The 17,233-nt window shown below is 38.3% G+C and overlaps 1 protein-coding gene and 1 long non-coding RNA gene across 4 annotated transcripts in view; one reads left to right on the top strand and one right to left on the bottom strand.

Moving 5' to 3' along the window:
- Positions 1–17,233, top strand: part of tafa1b (TAFA chemokine like family member 1b) — a 167,518-nt gene that overhangs the window by 3,104 nt on the left and 147,181 nt on the right. The gene's annotated exons all lie outside the window — the stretch shown is intronic.
- The window catches only part of LOC309488218, a 513,708-nt gene that overhangs the window by 363,663 nt on the left and 132,812 nt on the right, over positions 1–17,233 (bottom strand). The window lies entirely within an intron of this gene.

Raw genomic sequence — 17,233 nt, 5'->3', positions numbered from 1 at the left:
CCATGTGGACCTCATCAAAAGTCATTAAGTGTTTGCATAGTCTAATAAAGGGAAATAAACTAGTCGCTACTTAGGAACATTTATTTTAGTATAAAATAAGATTTTTACATATGCTAGCCTGTTATTCAGTTCATTATTTTTAGTAGACTGAATAGGTCCAGTAGAATAAATTACATTGTATCACTCAAACCTGGGCAAATTGAGAACCGGTCACAATTAACAAAGCTTAGAACGTTATCATCCTACTTTTTGGCAAATAGGCTTTCCAACTAATGTAATTCCATATTTACATAGTATAATAGTAGTAACACACGTGTCCCGCATTGTCCCGGAAAATCACACCTGCTGTCCTGCAGCAGAGCAATAAGGTAGTCACCCTAGTGGTTAAGAAACTTCGTGGTAGGCTTGATATCCTCTTCTCTTGGTCGAATGTTGAAAAGAGATTTACGTAGAAATCCAGCTCAAGATACTTTGTTCTAGCTATATCAACGAGTGGCTTGTAAGGGGTTTTGCATTGTAAGTTACCCAGACTGCCGCGGTAGAAATCTTCTGTGTGCGTATATCTGTGTGTGTGTGCGAGACAGGCTTGAGGCTAAACTCTCCTATCAGCATGCTTTGAATACGAGCAGCTTTGATCATAGAGGCTCTGGTGGAAATGACAATTTACGTCTATCGCCTGCTCTATGGAAGTATTTGGCAATTAAGCAGTGTTTCGCTATGAGGGCCGGCGGGAAGAGATACAGCAAGGTGGGTCTTTCTTCAACACTAAGTATGCAAATGGAAGCGATGTGGCATACTTTCAACATCGGAGCACGGATACAAGGAACTCCAAAGCATTTTAATGCAATGTCTTGTCCTTATAGATTATGGAGTAAATGTGTTCGTTACTTCATTACTATCGATTTTGCTTCTAGGGTAGAAAAAAGATACACAGCAGGAGTCCTAGTTTTGCGTAGCCTGATTAGTGCCTGAATTACTGCAAACTTAAATTTGTTTATTTTAAAAATATTACCGTCTTCAGGACACCATACATATGTGAGAGAGCTTCACATCTCAGAAAGCACTTCAAACCCATTAATCCAATACAAGGAGAGAAAAGTGTGATGTATGTCAGAAGGACCCGGATGAATTTTTAACACCATTCTTCCAGGTTTTTATCCTGCCCAGCAGAGCATGGTGCCAGAAATGTTCAAGGAAGAGCGTGTCCCATTGTAAGTGTTCCCTGAATTATTTAAGGGATCGGCTAAACAACAAAAAGACCCCCCCTCTCACACACTCTCCATGCTATATGGAAAAGTTAGACAAAACCGTATGTGTGAATTCACATCTCTGGTGTTGGGAAGGTCGAGAAGGGCTCGATAATGGAGGGCTGTAGCTTTTAAACACTCACCCACACTCGCACACATCCATATTGCAGCCGCTGAAGACATTTTCTCTTGTTTTGCTAAAGTTTTTATGATTTTGCATGTTTTCTGGGTTTTTTTTGCATCAAACCCAAACAAAAGGGTTGAGAAGACTGTTTATGATGATGGGTTTCTGACCTGCTATATTTGTCTTTACAGGCAAAAATGGCCATAGCTAAAATTCATAGTGCCCCGGACCCATTCTCTCCAGGACAATTGAGTAGTCTACACCATCCTTAGCAAACTCATTTTTTTACAACATTGTATTTTGGTTACAGTACAACATTTTTAAAACGTTTTAGAAACCATATATTAAATTAAAAATAAATGTAACCAAAATAAAACGTTTTACACTGTACATTTTTTAAAGTACAATCAACTTGAATGTTTAAGTCATTTCAACTTAAATTAGCCTACATTAAACTGACAAAAAACGAGTTGAATCTTGTATAACTTGTATAAATTGCTTAACACTTTTTACTGAGTTAAAGCAACTTAAAAAACATATGTTGTCATAACTTATTGATCATATAATTTTTTTATAGTGTGGAAACGTTGTGAAAATACCAACTTGCTATGTTTTCTTTAAGTAGTTTAAAAAATATCACTTTTACTTAAACAAAACCAGACCAAACTTCAACTTTTGTGAGATGTTTTATTTAAGAGTTAAAATAACACTGGAATAAGACAAAAAAAAAAAAAAAAAAACACAAGTAAATTATTGAAAAGTAACATTTTCACATTAATGCAATTAAGTGAGTTAAAGATGTAGTCCGATAGTGAGACTTTCTGATTCGATCTTAATTCAAAGTATGACATTTTTGTATGCAGTTTTTGTAATACCGCATCTGTAGATGAACAAGGCTTAATGGAGTTGTTTTATGTGATTCCTTTGTAATGGCAAAGGTGCAAAGACACGGAACAGGCTAATTAGATGCCACTGAGCTCCACAAGCCTTCCCACAAAGGCCCGGTTTTGTTGCTAGCTGAATCAACAAACATCTAAAGCTGTGTGTATCGGCAGCATTGTTAATGAGCTTTCTTGTTGTCAGGTCTGCAGGAAGCACTGGTCGCACTTCAGTATTACCTGCTATCCTCTGCCATCTCAGCTGACTTTGAGTCTGGATACTGTGAATGTAAGAGAATATCTTAAACTGCTTGAGTAATGATGACAACTTATTGGATAGAGAGATTGGAAGGAGAGTTTTGATGAATGTTTTCTCAAGACATCTCAAGTAAGTAACTTCTTTGGACAAGAAAAATGAACTCTGATTTGATGTGTAGCATAGTAATAGTGTATGAAGGACACAGACATTATGTCTGGAAGTCGGGAACCTTCATGCTATTGATGTTAGATAAAACCTGAAAGGTACTGAAAGAGATTTGTTTAAGTTTTTCTTTTTCATCATTGAATTTTTTTTTTTAAAGTTATTATTTATGTTCTAATTTATTATGTTCTAAGTTATTATTTATATACTGATTGGCTTCATCACTGTCTCCTCTCCACCAGTAAGCTGGTGTGTGGTGGGGGTTCTGGCGCAATATGGCTGCCGTCGCATCATCTAAGTGGATGCTGCACATTGGTGGTGGTTGAGGAGATTCCCCCCTTCTATGTAAAGCGCTTTGAGTGCCGAGAAAAGCGCTATATAAATGTAATTAATTATTAGTGGTGCTTTTCAAAGCAACACTATTGTTATTGCTCATACTTATTATTATTCTTATTTTTATTATTATTATTATTCTGGACAAAAGTTTGGCGCGTAATGCGCCCCGCACCGTTTGTCACAGACCCCTGAGTGAGGTGTCAAATCGAGCGGCTCATTGAGGAGAGGTGTGCTATGACTTTTCTAAGCGATCGGGTGTACGATGTTCGCACAGCGGATGAAAAAGCGGCCAAAAAAATCCCATTGACTTTACATGGGGAGTTCTAAAAACATTTGAATCCCAACTGCCGTTTTCACACACACCACTCCAAAGGGCCTGACACCCCTGCGTTTCTCTCCCTCTCTCTCTCCCTCAGAGGATTTATATTATCAAGCAGCCAATAAGTAATGGCCTAAAATCTTCATAGCCACACCCTAGCAACCAGTTACAGCACCCTAGCAACCACTCTGAGCTCCCTAGCAACCACCCTAAACCAATAAATAATATAAAAACATTTTTTTTACATTTTTTAAAGCAATATCACACTCGTAGCCTTGCGATATTGCTCCATGCTTGTGCCTATTCGGTACTGAAGGAACTCGTTATTAAAGATTTTAAGAACTCTATAAAAACTCCATAGTAACCATATTTGACAACTACCAACCACCTAGTAACACCATAGCAACTACCAAAAATACCTTAGCAACCACCCTGAACACCCTAGCAACGTCTAGAAATGCTCTATTAACCACCAAAAAACTCTAGCAACCACCCAGAACACCCTAGCAACTGCCTAGCAACCACCCAGAACACCTAGCAACTGCCTAGTAACCACCCAGAACGCCTAGCAACCAGACAGAACACCCTAGCAACGCCCTAGCATCCACCCAGAATACCATAGCAACACCATAGCAACCACCTAGCAACCACCAAGAATACCCTAGCAACTGCCTAGCAACCACCCAGAACACCTTAGCAACTACCTAGCAACACCATAGCAACCACCCAGAAAACCCTAGCAACCACCACCTGGCAACAGCATCTTGCTAAAAACATGCTAGCAACATACTAATCATGCTAGTATCATGCTAGCAACATGCTAATCAAGCTAGCATCATGCTAGCATCATGCTAATCAAGCTAGCATCATGCTAGCAACATGCTAATCAAGCTAGCATAATGCTAGCAACATGCTAATCAAGCTAGCATCATGCTAGCAACATGCTAATCAAGCTAGCATCATGCTAGCAACATGCTAATCAAGCTAGCATAATGCTAGCAACATGCTAATCATGTTAGCATCTAGCTAAAAACATGCTAGCAACATGCTAATCATGCTAACATCAAGCTACCAACATGCTAATCAAGCTAGCATCATGCTAACATAATGCTAATCATGCTAGCATCATGCTACCAATATGCTAATTAAGCTAGCACAATGATATTCAAGCTAGCATCATGCTAACAACATGTTAATCAAGCTAGCATAATGCTAGCAACATGCTAATCATGTTAGCATCTAACTAAAAACATGCTAGCAAAATGCTAATCATGCTAGCATCATGCTACCAACATGCTAATCATGTTAACAACATGCTAATCATGCTAGCATCATTTTAACAACATGTTAATCATAGTAAATAATGCTGGAATGTGGTAAATCGTAGTAAATCATCTTAGAAACATGGTAAATCGTGGTAAATAATGCTGAAACGTGGTATATCATGGTATCACAACATGTTAATTGTGTTAGCATCTGCCCAGTGGCGAGTTTTGCCACTGCAAGCACCACTTCACATTTTCTTCAGGAAATGTACATTCTAGTTATTATTATTATTATTATTCTCATTTTCTTTTTATGATTTTTACTTACAACTTTTTTTTTTTTTGAGGTTCTCTACCCATGTGTGCGGTTCTAAGGTTTTGAGAAAAAAAAAAAAGTACTTCGACTTAAGATTTTGATAATATACTGACTCGTCTTTGATATAATCACTTGGACAGCAGTGTGTTTCTGGGAATTAAAAAACTATGATTAATACCTGAATTAAAATTGATTTTGTAATTCTAAAATCTCTAGTTCCATTAAGAAGACCTTTTAATATAAATAGATTTCCATTGCCTGGAGAGAGATCTAACATTTAGATTTTCTTTTTCTTTTTCTTGCCCCTCTTTTTATCCATTGGCGCTATTATCCGGCAATCAAAGCCTATTAAAACAAGTATCCAAGATTAAAAATGAGACTGAGTAAAGGAAAGCAGAGCATGATTCATTTTGAAAAGCTGTCATCATTTATTTAACTGTGAAACACCCCCACCAATGATATTCGAGGACAAACACTTTATATCAATGCCAAAAATGCTTCAAAACCCTGCAGACAGGAGAGAACGGCACCATATTACTCTGTGGGTTAGACAGAAGTGTTTCAGTGTAACCAGGAGCAATTGTATTTCCTTAATCAAGGTGGAAGTTTCAGTGCCTGAGCCAAAATCCTTCATAAATGATGTGATGCATTAATGACTATTTATTATCAAAGACAAACTCAAGATTGTAGATGTTATGCTGAATAATGGAGAGTGTTTTATGTGTACTAAGGGAATAATAACTGTCGTAAATGTTTAGTTTAGGTGAATTTATTTTAAAGGTAGTTATAGCAGAACATTTGTTGCTGACTGTTTGAGTTCTGATGGTTATGTAGGCAATGCGGATTCAAGTCTGGCACGCAACATGTCCTGATAACATTTTCCTTTTACTCCGCCCCTTTTATCTCACACAGTTATCATGCGGAAAAGAAATGTCAGGGCAAATCAGAGGCTGAATGTTGAGCGAAGGTGCTCATGTGGGAAATGCAGGTTTGAGTCAAGCCTGCAACACAACCTGATACAATTTCTCTGTATTTCTCTGTATTTATTTTTTTATTTTTTTAGAGGCACAAAAACATTAATTGTTCATACCTTGAATATAGACCTCATGCAATTTTTGGCAATATTTTTTGGCAATAAATCAGTCTCTTTCAGTTATTGGCCATTTGTTGCAAAATGCCGCTGCTTTTAGCTCAGTCATCATGCAGAAAAGGCAATGAGAAATCTGATGTTGAGTTTTGATGCTCATGTTGGCAATGCAGGTTTGAGTCCACCCTGCAACACAACCTGATACAATTTATATGCATTTCTCTGTATTTTTTTCTTTTTAAAGAGGCACAAAAACATTAATTGTTCATTCCTTGAAAACAGAGCTTGAGCAATTTTTGCCAATATTTCTGGCAATAGATCAGTATGTTTTTGTTATTGACCATTTATTGCAAAGTGCCGCTGTTTTTAGCTCAGTCATCATGCAGAAAAGGCAATGAGAAGCCAGATGTTGAGTTTTGATGCTCATGTGGGCATTGCAGGTTTGAGTCCACCTACAACAATCTTCTTGCTGGTAATACAAACTCACCCATTCAGGTAGCTTTAGCTGCACAGTTAGCAGAATGGTTATTTGTCTGAGGATGATGGATACAGTAGTTGTCAGGTCAGAGGTGTCTCTGTACAAGTGTAATCCTCCATGCAGTTCAGGCTTTTCACAATATTCCAGAAATCGGCTTACCTCCTATAACACGAGATTGACATGAATACCAAAATGGATTTGGTTGCTTTTGAATTCTCTCTTTGTCCCCCAAAACCCCCTCTCTCTTTTTTTTTTGAGAAACGACCAAAAAACCCTCCCTCCGTCACAGCTGAGGCTTATATTGAGTAACGAGTTGAGTCGCTCCACTGCTCCATCACCTGTTCAGGCACCGTCTCCAAGCCGTCTGCATCCCATGAGCCCGTGCAGGACGGGCAGGACCGGCCCCCGCCCGCGTTCCACACTCAGCCGAGATTGATGGCGGTCCGATTCCGGGCAGCCAATTCTAGTCTCTCAAGGAATAATCCACTACATTGACAGATGAGCAGAATGTGACATGACACAATCCCAGGCTGCAGTGTTTCTCTTCCTCCTCTGTCTTTACCTAACGAAGGCCCTGGCTGTTCTGATCTTGGCTGCTGAATATTTTCCCCATCGGCTGGTGCTGTAGCCCAGCAACAGAGAGAAAAACTAGCCTCATCTCTTTGCTCATTTATTTGCTCGCCTTCAGAACGTTCCTGAGAATGCAAATTACCAATAGGTGCATGTTGGGTCATAGTTTGGTTTAACCGTCCTTCGTCACATTTGTCTCCTGTTATACAACCAATGACGCCAGCGGATTATGAATCAGAAATGCTCTCGGTTTCCACAAATTATGATCAGTTTCTAATAATACAATAAATAAATACAAAAAAGTTAACTGCTTGAACGAAATCTAACCGGATGCTTTTATGTCAATGTTGATGGGAACACAGATGGGAAGCACAGATGTTTTATATTCATCCATCCATCCATCCATCCATATCTTTATATATATATATATGGATATGGATGGATGGATGAAGATATGGATGGATGGATGGATGGATGGATGGATGGATGAAGACTCCAGTCTTCAGTGTCATGTGATCCTTCAGAAATCATTCTAAAATGTGGATTCGATGCTCAAAAGAACAACATTTATTTGAAATATAATCTTTTGTAACTTTATAAATGTCTTTACTGTCTACTTTTGATCAATTTAATTCGTCCTTGATGAATAAAAGTATTGATTTCTTTTATTTATTTCTCCCCCAAAAATAAAATAGAAATTCTTATTGACCCCAAACTTTTGAATGGTAGTGTTTACAAAAGCTTTCTATTTCAGATAAATGCTGTTCTTTTGAACTTTCTGTTCATCAAAGAATCCTGAAACAAAAATGTAAATAACTGTTTTCAACATTGATAGAAATGAGAAATGTTTGAGCATCAAATCATCATATGACTGACACTGAAGACTGGAGTAATGATGCTGAAAATTCAGCTTAACAGGAATAAATTACACTTTATTATGTATTCACATAGAAAACAGCTGTTTTAAATTGTAATAATATTTTACAATATTACTGTTTTTTTTTTATCAAATAAATGGAGCCTTGGTGAGCAGAAGAGACTTTTTTTTTAAAACATTAAATGTATACTGTATATACAGGTACACGATACATACCCAGATTCTTTGATGAATAGAAAATTCAAAAGAACAGCATTTATTTGAAAAATAAATATTTTGTATTATAACATTATAAATGTCTTTTCTGTAAAAAGTCGTACTAACCATAAACCTAATATGTTGCTTAACGTTCAATTTTGTTGTCCATGTGGGCAATGCAGGTTCGAGTCCATACATATGTATTTTTATTTTAATGAGCAATGTTACTATCTCTTTATTCTAGTCACAGTAATATCGTCTAAATGAGTGCAGAGAATAATAGTTGTTGAAGACGTTTGTGCGGCTGTTTTATTATGAATTAATCAGATTAATTTCACACCTACTTTTAATTGTGGCAAACTAATTAGAAGGGGGAATTGATGACAAAACCAAATTCAATTACATGCAGCTCACTGGAACGCCATAGTAATCTGATTTCTTAGTAAATTGGATGAAGGAGAGGTTTGATTGGTCTGGCTGGGATGATTTACTCTCACATGCTCAAACTCATGAACTGTCACCACAACAAACCTGACTTTAAACTGAAGCTTGAACTGAAGCGGCTAAACCAGATATACTGTTTAAGAGGCATTTACATTTACATACTAATGATCAGCATCTGTAGTTGGTATGTTTGGAACTGTTGATCTGGTATGGTGTTCAATTTAAACTTCTTTCTTTCTTTCTTTCTTTCTTTCTTTCTTTCTTTCTTTCTTTCTTTCTTTCTTTCTTTCTTTCTTTCTTTCTTTCTTTCTTTCTTTCTTTCTTTCTTTCTTTCACACTTTCACCCATTATTTCACTTTTTCTATCACACTTTTTTCTTTCACACTTTTTCACGCTTTTTGTCTTTTCATTCTTTCTTTCACACTATTTCTTTTGCACTTTCTTACTGTTTCACGTTTTCTTGCCTTCTCGCATTTGCTCTTTCACGTCTTCTTTTGCACATTCTTCTCACTTCCGTTCGCTTTCTCCATGCTTTCTTGCCTTTTAGCTTTCTTTCTCCCTCTTTCTTTCCGTCTTTCTCTTTTTGTCAGATGTCTCTTTCGAGCTGCTCCTGATCCCCTTCCCCCTTCCGTCTTTTTCTCGGCCTCCTTTTTTCTCTCTCAATTTCCTCATCTCTATCTGGCCTTCAGACGATTTGTCATGGATCAGATGAGACAATTTGTCATGGATTAGTGCTCTTAACTGTGTGTGTGATAGTGAAGGCAGTCACTGGAAAAGCTGAAGAATCCTATTACAGTTCTTTTTATGGTAGTGTGTGTGTGCGCGCTTGCATGTACGCGTGTGAACATTTGAGTTGAATTCACATCGGGTGCGATCCTTCGTACATCTATTGCATACAATACGAAACAGCTGAATCGTGCGCAACTGTACGTGGCAGGATGTTTTATCTGCATATTGGGTGTAAGAGACCGTTGTTCTGATACCTGTTGGTTTGCGTACTTTCACACAAAAACACGCTGGCATATCAAGGTTCCCCAGATTTCCCAAGTAGCTTTACCCAAGCAGATCATGCCCGAAAGCATATTGTTCCGATTTCTGCTCCTTAATAATGGCAGTATTTACTGATATTACAAAGATAGCAGGAATAAATATTCTTAATCTTTTTTTTCTTTTTCTTTTTTCCCTGGTGAGCACATGCAGCTCAGAGATACTGAGATTATTCATATTTACAAAGCAAAACTGTCATTCAGAAGACGGAGCACGGTATGTGCATTAAAGGATTTTCTTTGCCAAGTGCAATGAGACAGAACAGGATTAGAGACCTGTTCTCTTATCGCAGCCTCCGTCTGAAAATAAGGTGGGCATTGAAGCTCTCTCCATCACCGTGGGCTTATTCACTATGACTACACACATCTCAAGAACGTCCATCGCGGAAGAGCTCAGTCTGGGGGACTCTAATTCATGCCATAGCCTTGATAGCATTTGCATTTCAGAATTTAGATCTAATTACATGCGCTAATTGCAGCTGCATCTGACTCACGTCTTTGTTTGTCCCTGCGGTTGAGTTCTTAGAAGCGCTTTCTGTCAGTTTGAAATGGAGACGTGGAACCGACCAGCGGTCAATGCTTCCGTTAAGTGAAATGATCCCGGACACCGAATTCCCCACCTGGCTGACTGCAATGCAGGCAGAATACATGAGCCATGTAAAATGAATTTCAGCCCACAAATCATTGCGACTTTTTTGTGCCTCATTCAATGCTCTATGAATTCTTATTCTGCTATTTGAAATCCAAGCGGGAGATTGATTATAAAGCCGTAGTGTTTCTCTCACTCTCTTTATTCGGCTCTTCCAGTGAATGCTACCGCAGATGGCTTGAACCAGTTTGAACCTCAATATCTAATTTGTTTAGTGACAGTCAGGATTTACAATCCTAAATGTGCCATTTCCTAAACTGTAAACAATCTGTACTCTTCTCAGTATCAGGATGATATTTGGGATTCACTGGCTGCAGTTACTGTATATAATTGGCAGCAATTTCCACTATTGATCTCAGTGATCTTTCTTTCTCTTTCGTTTATTTCTTTCTGTTTTTTCTTTTCTTTTCTTTCCATGAAATTCCCCCTTCAAGGGTGTAAGTTTGACTACCGATGCAGTTATTGACTGGGTAGTTCAAAGTGTGATTCAGGTGTAGATCAATCCTCACCATGTAGCCACAGGTCATGTTTTTTTTGTTGTTTTTTTCCTCTGGAGCTGTTTTTCTTCATTTCAACAACTTTGTTTTCCCTTTTCAAGAAAATCATAAGCCTGTCTGAATCACTGAATCATTTATTCATTTCAGACGTACCTCTAGGTTTATTAACACTTCTATTTATAAAATGTTGCCAATATATGTTTGCAGTGGAACAATGCACTTAATAATACTGTACTTCAGGACTCTTAGTTGTTAAAGGAACAACCATGCATTGTGTCGTGTCACAAGAAAAAGTGAGTGGAAAAGTATTATTATTATTAAATATATAATTATTTAGAAATAATTAAATATATATTTAACTTTTTGACATTGTCTTTATTACATCATACAAAGGGGATCATTATATTTAGCAGTCGATGGCATAAAAAGTTTGAAAACCACTATAAACTTTCAGTAGTGATTAAATAAAAACATTTTATTGTGATTGGAAAATTATAGACTCCAAAGCCAGGGATCACAAATTTTCATGGGATCGAGCGATTGCTACAGTAAAGTAACTGTGAACAGAACTAGCCAAAACATTTCATTCGTTTCCCAGAAACGTTCTGTTTGATTTGGTTTCATTGTGTTATAATTGTATGTAGGATAAAAATAAGCGAGGCTCAACTAAATGACCTAGTCAACAAACATATCCTTCACCTCTGGCCACAGTGGTCATTACCTTCTGGAAAGCTTTTCCCCAGCCAATATCCCTATTGTTTTACGTAGATGACTTGCATGCATCACTGTCTAGTTTTTTGCTGTTGGATCACAGAAACACAGCTCTGAGATTCCTGTGCTTCCATTGCCGAGCAAAGCTCACTGCGGGTATTTAGGAGAAGCATTATTTATTAGAGCTGCCTCAGCTAGACACTGAGAGGCTTGTGCCGCTCCACTTTCCTTTTTATCACTTTCGAAAGTGACCTCCGCAGAAAAGTGTGACATTCTTCTTTTGAAACACTCCAAGAATATACCATTTCATCAAACTGACCCTACTGAAAACAGCTGAAACTAGCCTAAACCGGGGTGCGTTTCTCGTACAACAAGGTAAATCGCTGCCTAACTACCATAGTACGATGCGGCATTGTAGAAAATAACTAGTCACGACTGTTTACCGAAACCGTAGTAACATGGTCACACCTCATGTTTGAACCAAATTGGTTCAACTGGCTACGTTTACATGCACAACTTTTGTTTCAATCGGACTGAATTCATTCCGGTTTATGAATCCGAATACCCTGGCAATCAGAGTTGAATTTGCTCAGCGAGATACTCTGGTGTCGAGTAATGATGCTCATTAAATATGCCCCTCGATCTAAGCTGCACCAATCACATCGGGTTATCTGATATAGGCGGGCCAGAGGCGAGCTAAACCGATGATGACAGCGCTGTGACGTCGAACTCATCAGTAAACATTGCAAGATGGCTATGGATGAATACCAGTTGTTTGAAACGGCTTTGGCCGCTACAATGAACGAGTTAAGGCCAATTTATACTTCTGCGTCGAGTGTACGCCGTAGTGTACGTCGTAGGGTACGCACGTAGGCGACGCCGTCGTGAGCATTTATACTTCTGCGAATGTCTGTGTTGCTCTGCAGTTACACCGCCGAAACGCTAGTTGGCGCGGGTGGGTTTTAATGTTCCAGTTCCAGTTTTAATGTTTTGAGTTTAGGTTTCTACGAGCAATGGCGACTGAAGGAGTCATACAGATGGCTGTATTTCCGCACTTCTTCAAGCAATCTCTCGGTCACTTGGTTTATTTCCATGGCTCTTCACTGATCTTCGGAATTTAAAAATGGCGGGCGGGCGGGCGGTGCAGAGTGCAGAAGATCATTCCGGAAATGGGTAGGAGGAAACGCGATGCTATCCAGCCGACCAATCACAGATCTTGCGGTCCGCGTCGCCGCGACGCGTAGTTACATTTTTGAGGAGGTGCGCGTCAGGGTACGGCGAAGGGTACGACGTATGGTACACGTCAATGCGTATGCTACGCCGTACCTTCTACGCGCACCCGACGCAGAAGTATAAATTGGCCTTTAGACTTGGCTTTTTATCTAAAACAGGAACAGAAGACGCTGCTCGAATCGTTCCTTTGCAAGAAGGACGTTTTTGCTGTTTTGCCGACCGAATACGGTAAGAGTATAATCTACCAGTTAGCTCTGCTGGTAGCTAAGCGTATGGGGTTTATTGTTGTGATTGGTCGTAGTGTTATCCAATTGCGTGCAGTGAGATTTTCAAATGCATGCTTGGTGCCGCCCCTCGAGCTGGCCGATTTTCATTAGTCGACGCCAGACCATTAATCTTTTAGATTTAGGTCTGGATTTCCAGGCTAGAATCCGAAAGTAGTGTTCACATGAACGCTTAAACATGTCATCGGGTTGATGTGTGTGTTTATACAAGCTTCAAACCGGAATAGATTTTTTTGACATGCGCACACTGCACAAATATAGTTCCTGCTGTTTGTGCATAGTAACCATTCTCCTACATTGGTTCTTTATTTGTTTTAAACAGCAGACTTAATATTTATCCATTTCTGGTCATAATTTGGAGAAAATTAGCATTGTGCCGTGCTGCTTATATTTATCACGCAGTAAAATGCCCCTCCCCTCCCCGCACCCAAAACCAGTCATCTGTGGATGAGAATTCGACGGGACACTAATTTATAAGAGACTTTATTCATCAGGATGGACAACTCGTTTCGCGCGACATACGTCCTTACACTATTTCAGCGTCATTGCACATGTGCAGTCCTTTCATTTCAGTTTTCAATCCGATCAAGTGTTTACATGTTCTCTCTATCGGATTAGAAAATGATAAACCACCCCTTTCAATCAGATCGAAATTCCATTCGGATCAAGCTCAATCGGATCAATTAAGGTGTTTACATGAAGGCTTTTCAGTCTGATTGAGCCGTCAATCTGATAACTAAAGGATTATTTGGTTGCATATAAACGTAACCAATGATGTCACACACATATGGCAGAGTAATAACTTCTACTAGTTGAACAATTCAAGATCACAATTAATTTTAGATTATTGAAACTCGGTAAAGAGTGCATCGCGTGTCTGTAAAGAGTGTGACGCGAACGACCCAAAACGTTGTTGACGGACAAAATGTCCGGAAAAAATGTCCATTCATTTGCACTTGTAACTAATTGAATGTTTATATATATTTTAAAGCATTGAATCGCTATCAAATCACAATACATTCAATCCTTACCATTTTAAATAGATTATTGACAAATCAAACGATTCAAAGATGTTTCAAGAGTAATGGATATGCTTCGGCAGGATTTGTAATTGATGCATCAAGAAAATGAGTGAATCATTACACCCCTAATAGTTGTCAAGCGATGATTTTGGGAAACCCTGGACTATTTTGAAGGTTTTAGAGGAGTTTTGGATTCAGGCCAGCTTTGCTAGGTAAACAAAACAATCTAATACTAGTCGTCAGCTATCTATAAGAACAAAATAATGAATTTATAGTTCAAAATTTCATGTTTCAAAATGAAAAAAAATTGGCATTTTCCCCCCATCTCCATTTCCCAGAAGTCTGCGTATGAGGCATTACATTAGATCAGAGCAGTGGGCGTCACAGTGGAAAGGAGTGTATAATATCTTCCCTGTGGATGGAAAGGGCACAGAGAGCATTGATTACTGCACCAGCAAAAAAAAATATATATATATACAGACCCTGAACTCTCATAAGCTGAAAACTCTCAAATGCTTATGTGACTCATGGTATATTTCACCGCCTGTCACTTCCGCCGCATTGTTCGTCCATTCCGCCGAAGCGAGGATGAAGCAATTATAGTTTTTTACTCTTCGCTGGAGAGGGCAAAACAGGATGGCAGTTTGCGATCTCTCCAACTTTTATTGAATACATTTAAATTGTCATGCCGGATCCAAAAGCCACGAAAGGCTGGAGAGGGTGTACCGGGGGCCGGACGTGACAGTCGATTGTGATGTGTTTATGTGTGTGTGGGTTTAGTACGGAGAGTTGCGGAGGAGGCAGGGAGGAGTTCTCATTAAGGTGGTGTGTGTTTGTGTTGCGTGACAGGTCCTCGCCTCTGCCTGACACTGTGACACTTTCTGTGACATGGAGGAACAGAGAGGAAGGCGAAAGAGAGAAAGAGAGAGGAGGTAGCAGCTGTGGATGTTGGTAATATGCCTTGGAGTGGCGTTGTGAATTTTTTTTTTTTGTCACGCACAAAGGTGCCATTTTGACATCAAGGGTCATGCTTGAAGAATGGCTCTGTATGGCTCTGCAGCTTGTGCCTTCAAAACATCTGTGAGGTTTTTATTTTTATTTTATTTTTATTGTATGCCATCACCGCACCTTTTTTTCCCCTGGATTCCCTCAATATTATTGATTGGCAATTCCTCATAACATTTTTGTCCATGTCACGGGAGTTCAACACAGTCACAGGTGGGGTCCAAAAGTCTAGTGAATTCTGCTGTTTTGAAAACGCTTCTGTTTTGCATTTTTCCACTTTTTTATTTTATTACAAATGATCTGGGTTAGCACAACACTGTTCATATGGATATACTATGGATGGACATGTTTTTAATTTATGAATTAACAACTTTTTTATATTTTCTATCTAGACAGACAAAATGTAAAAAAAAAATAATAAAAAATAATTATTTGCTAGAAAAATAAATATAAGAAATAACAATATGCTTTACTGATTATTAACATAAACTAACATGTCAAATTAAAGTCATATAGTTTAACCAACATGCAGAAACATAAAAAATAAAACATAAAGTGATATATTATTCAGAAGATCCTAATGACTGTTTGTCAAGATCAATACGTTTCATAAAAATAAATAATAATTTGACCTTTTCATGGCAAGGAAATGTTGGTTCAGGTTGTATGCATGTTGTTCTTGTTCCTAAAAACCTATTGATATATTTTAATTAATAATGGATGGAATATTTGTTTGAAAGTAATTATTACTTTCTATTTTTTCACGAGCTTTAAATCTCAGATTACATTCTCAGGGTTTTGGACCCCATGCTATATCAAAACCAAACTGCTTTGCATAGTTTATACAGACACACATACATATACACACATACACATATAATTAACATCATTTGAGATGTTCAAGAACCCCCCCCCCCGTAATCCCCTCCATCTCTGTGCATTACTGAGGCGTGTGAGGTCTGTCAGCCACGGCTCCTTACTCTCGTCCGCGGCTGCTCGCATGCAGGGGTGTGAAGAATTACTGTTCCGCTGGAATTAGCCTGAGCACCACTTCAAGTCCGAATCAATGAACGAGATTTAAATTACACTTAACAGATGAAAGCCCCTTCACCTCTGATAGCACACTCTACCCAACGACTACGTAACGGGCAAACACTCTGAGAAGAGGTGCGCTTGTCGAGTTTAACAGCCCATTTCGTAGTTACTGAGCACAGTTCTCGATCTTGCATCAAGATATTGTTTCGTACTTCCTGTGTGGCTATGAAAACTATGAGAGCACTATCTATCTATCTATCTATCTATCTATCTATCTATCTATCTATCTATCTATCTATCTATCTATCTATCTATCTATCTATCTATCTATCTATCTATCTATCTATCTATCTATCTGTCTGTCTGTCTCTATCTGTCTATCTATCTATCTATCTATCTATCTATCTATCTATCTATCTATCTATCTATCTATCTATCTATCTATCTATCTATCTGTCTGTCTGTCTGTCTGTCTGTCTGTCTGTCTGTCTGTCTGTCTGTCTGTCTGTCTGTCTATCTATCTATCTATCTGTCTATCTGTCTCTATCTATCTATCTATCTATCTATCTATCTATCTATCTATCTATCTATCTATCTATCTGTCTGTCTCTATCTATCTATCTATCTATCTATCTATCTATCTATCTGTCTGTCTGTCTGTCTGTCTATCTATCTATCTATCTATCTATCTATCTATCTATCTATCTATCTATCTGTCTGTCTGTCTGTCTGTCTGTCTGTCTCTATCTATCTATCTATCTATCTATCTATCTATCTATCTATCTATCTATCTATCTATCTATCTATCTATCTATCTATCTATCTATCTATCTATCTGTCTGTCTGTCTGTCTGTCTGTCTGACTGTCTGTCTGTCTGTCTGTCTGTCTCTATCTATCTATCTATCTATCTATCTATCTATCTATCTATCTATCTATCTGTCTATCTGTCTGTCTCTATCTGTCTATCCATCTATCTATCTATCTATCTATCTATCTATCTATCTATCTATCTATCTATCTATCTATCTATCTATCTATCTATCTATCTATCTGTCTATCTATCTATCTATCTATCTATCTATCTATCTATCTATCTATCTATCTATCTATCTATCTATCTGTCTGTCTGTCTGTCTGTCTGTCTGTCTCCGTCCGTCTCTATCTATCTATCTATCTATCTATCTATCTAT

This window comes from Leuciscus leuciscus, assembly GCF_965113295.1.
Source record: "Leuciscus leuciscus genome assembly, chromosome: 23".
NCBI classification, from domain to species: Eukaryota; Metazoa; Chordata; class Actinopteri; order Cypriniformes; family Leuciscidae; genus Leuciscus; species Leuciscus leuciscus.
This window is presented reverse-complemented; position numbering and strand designations above follow the sequence as displayed.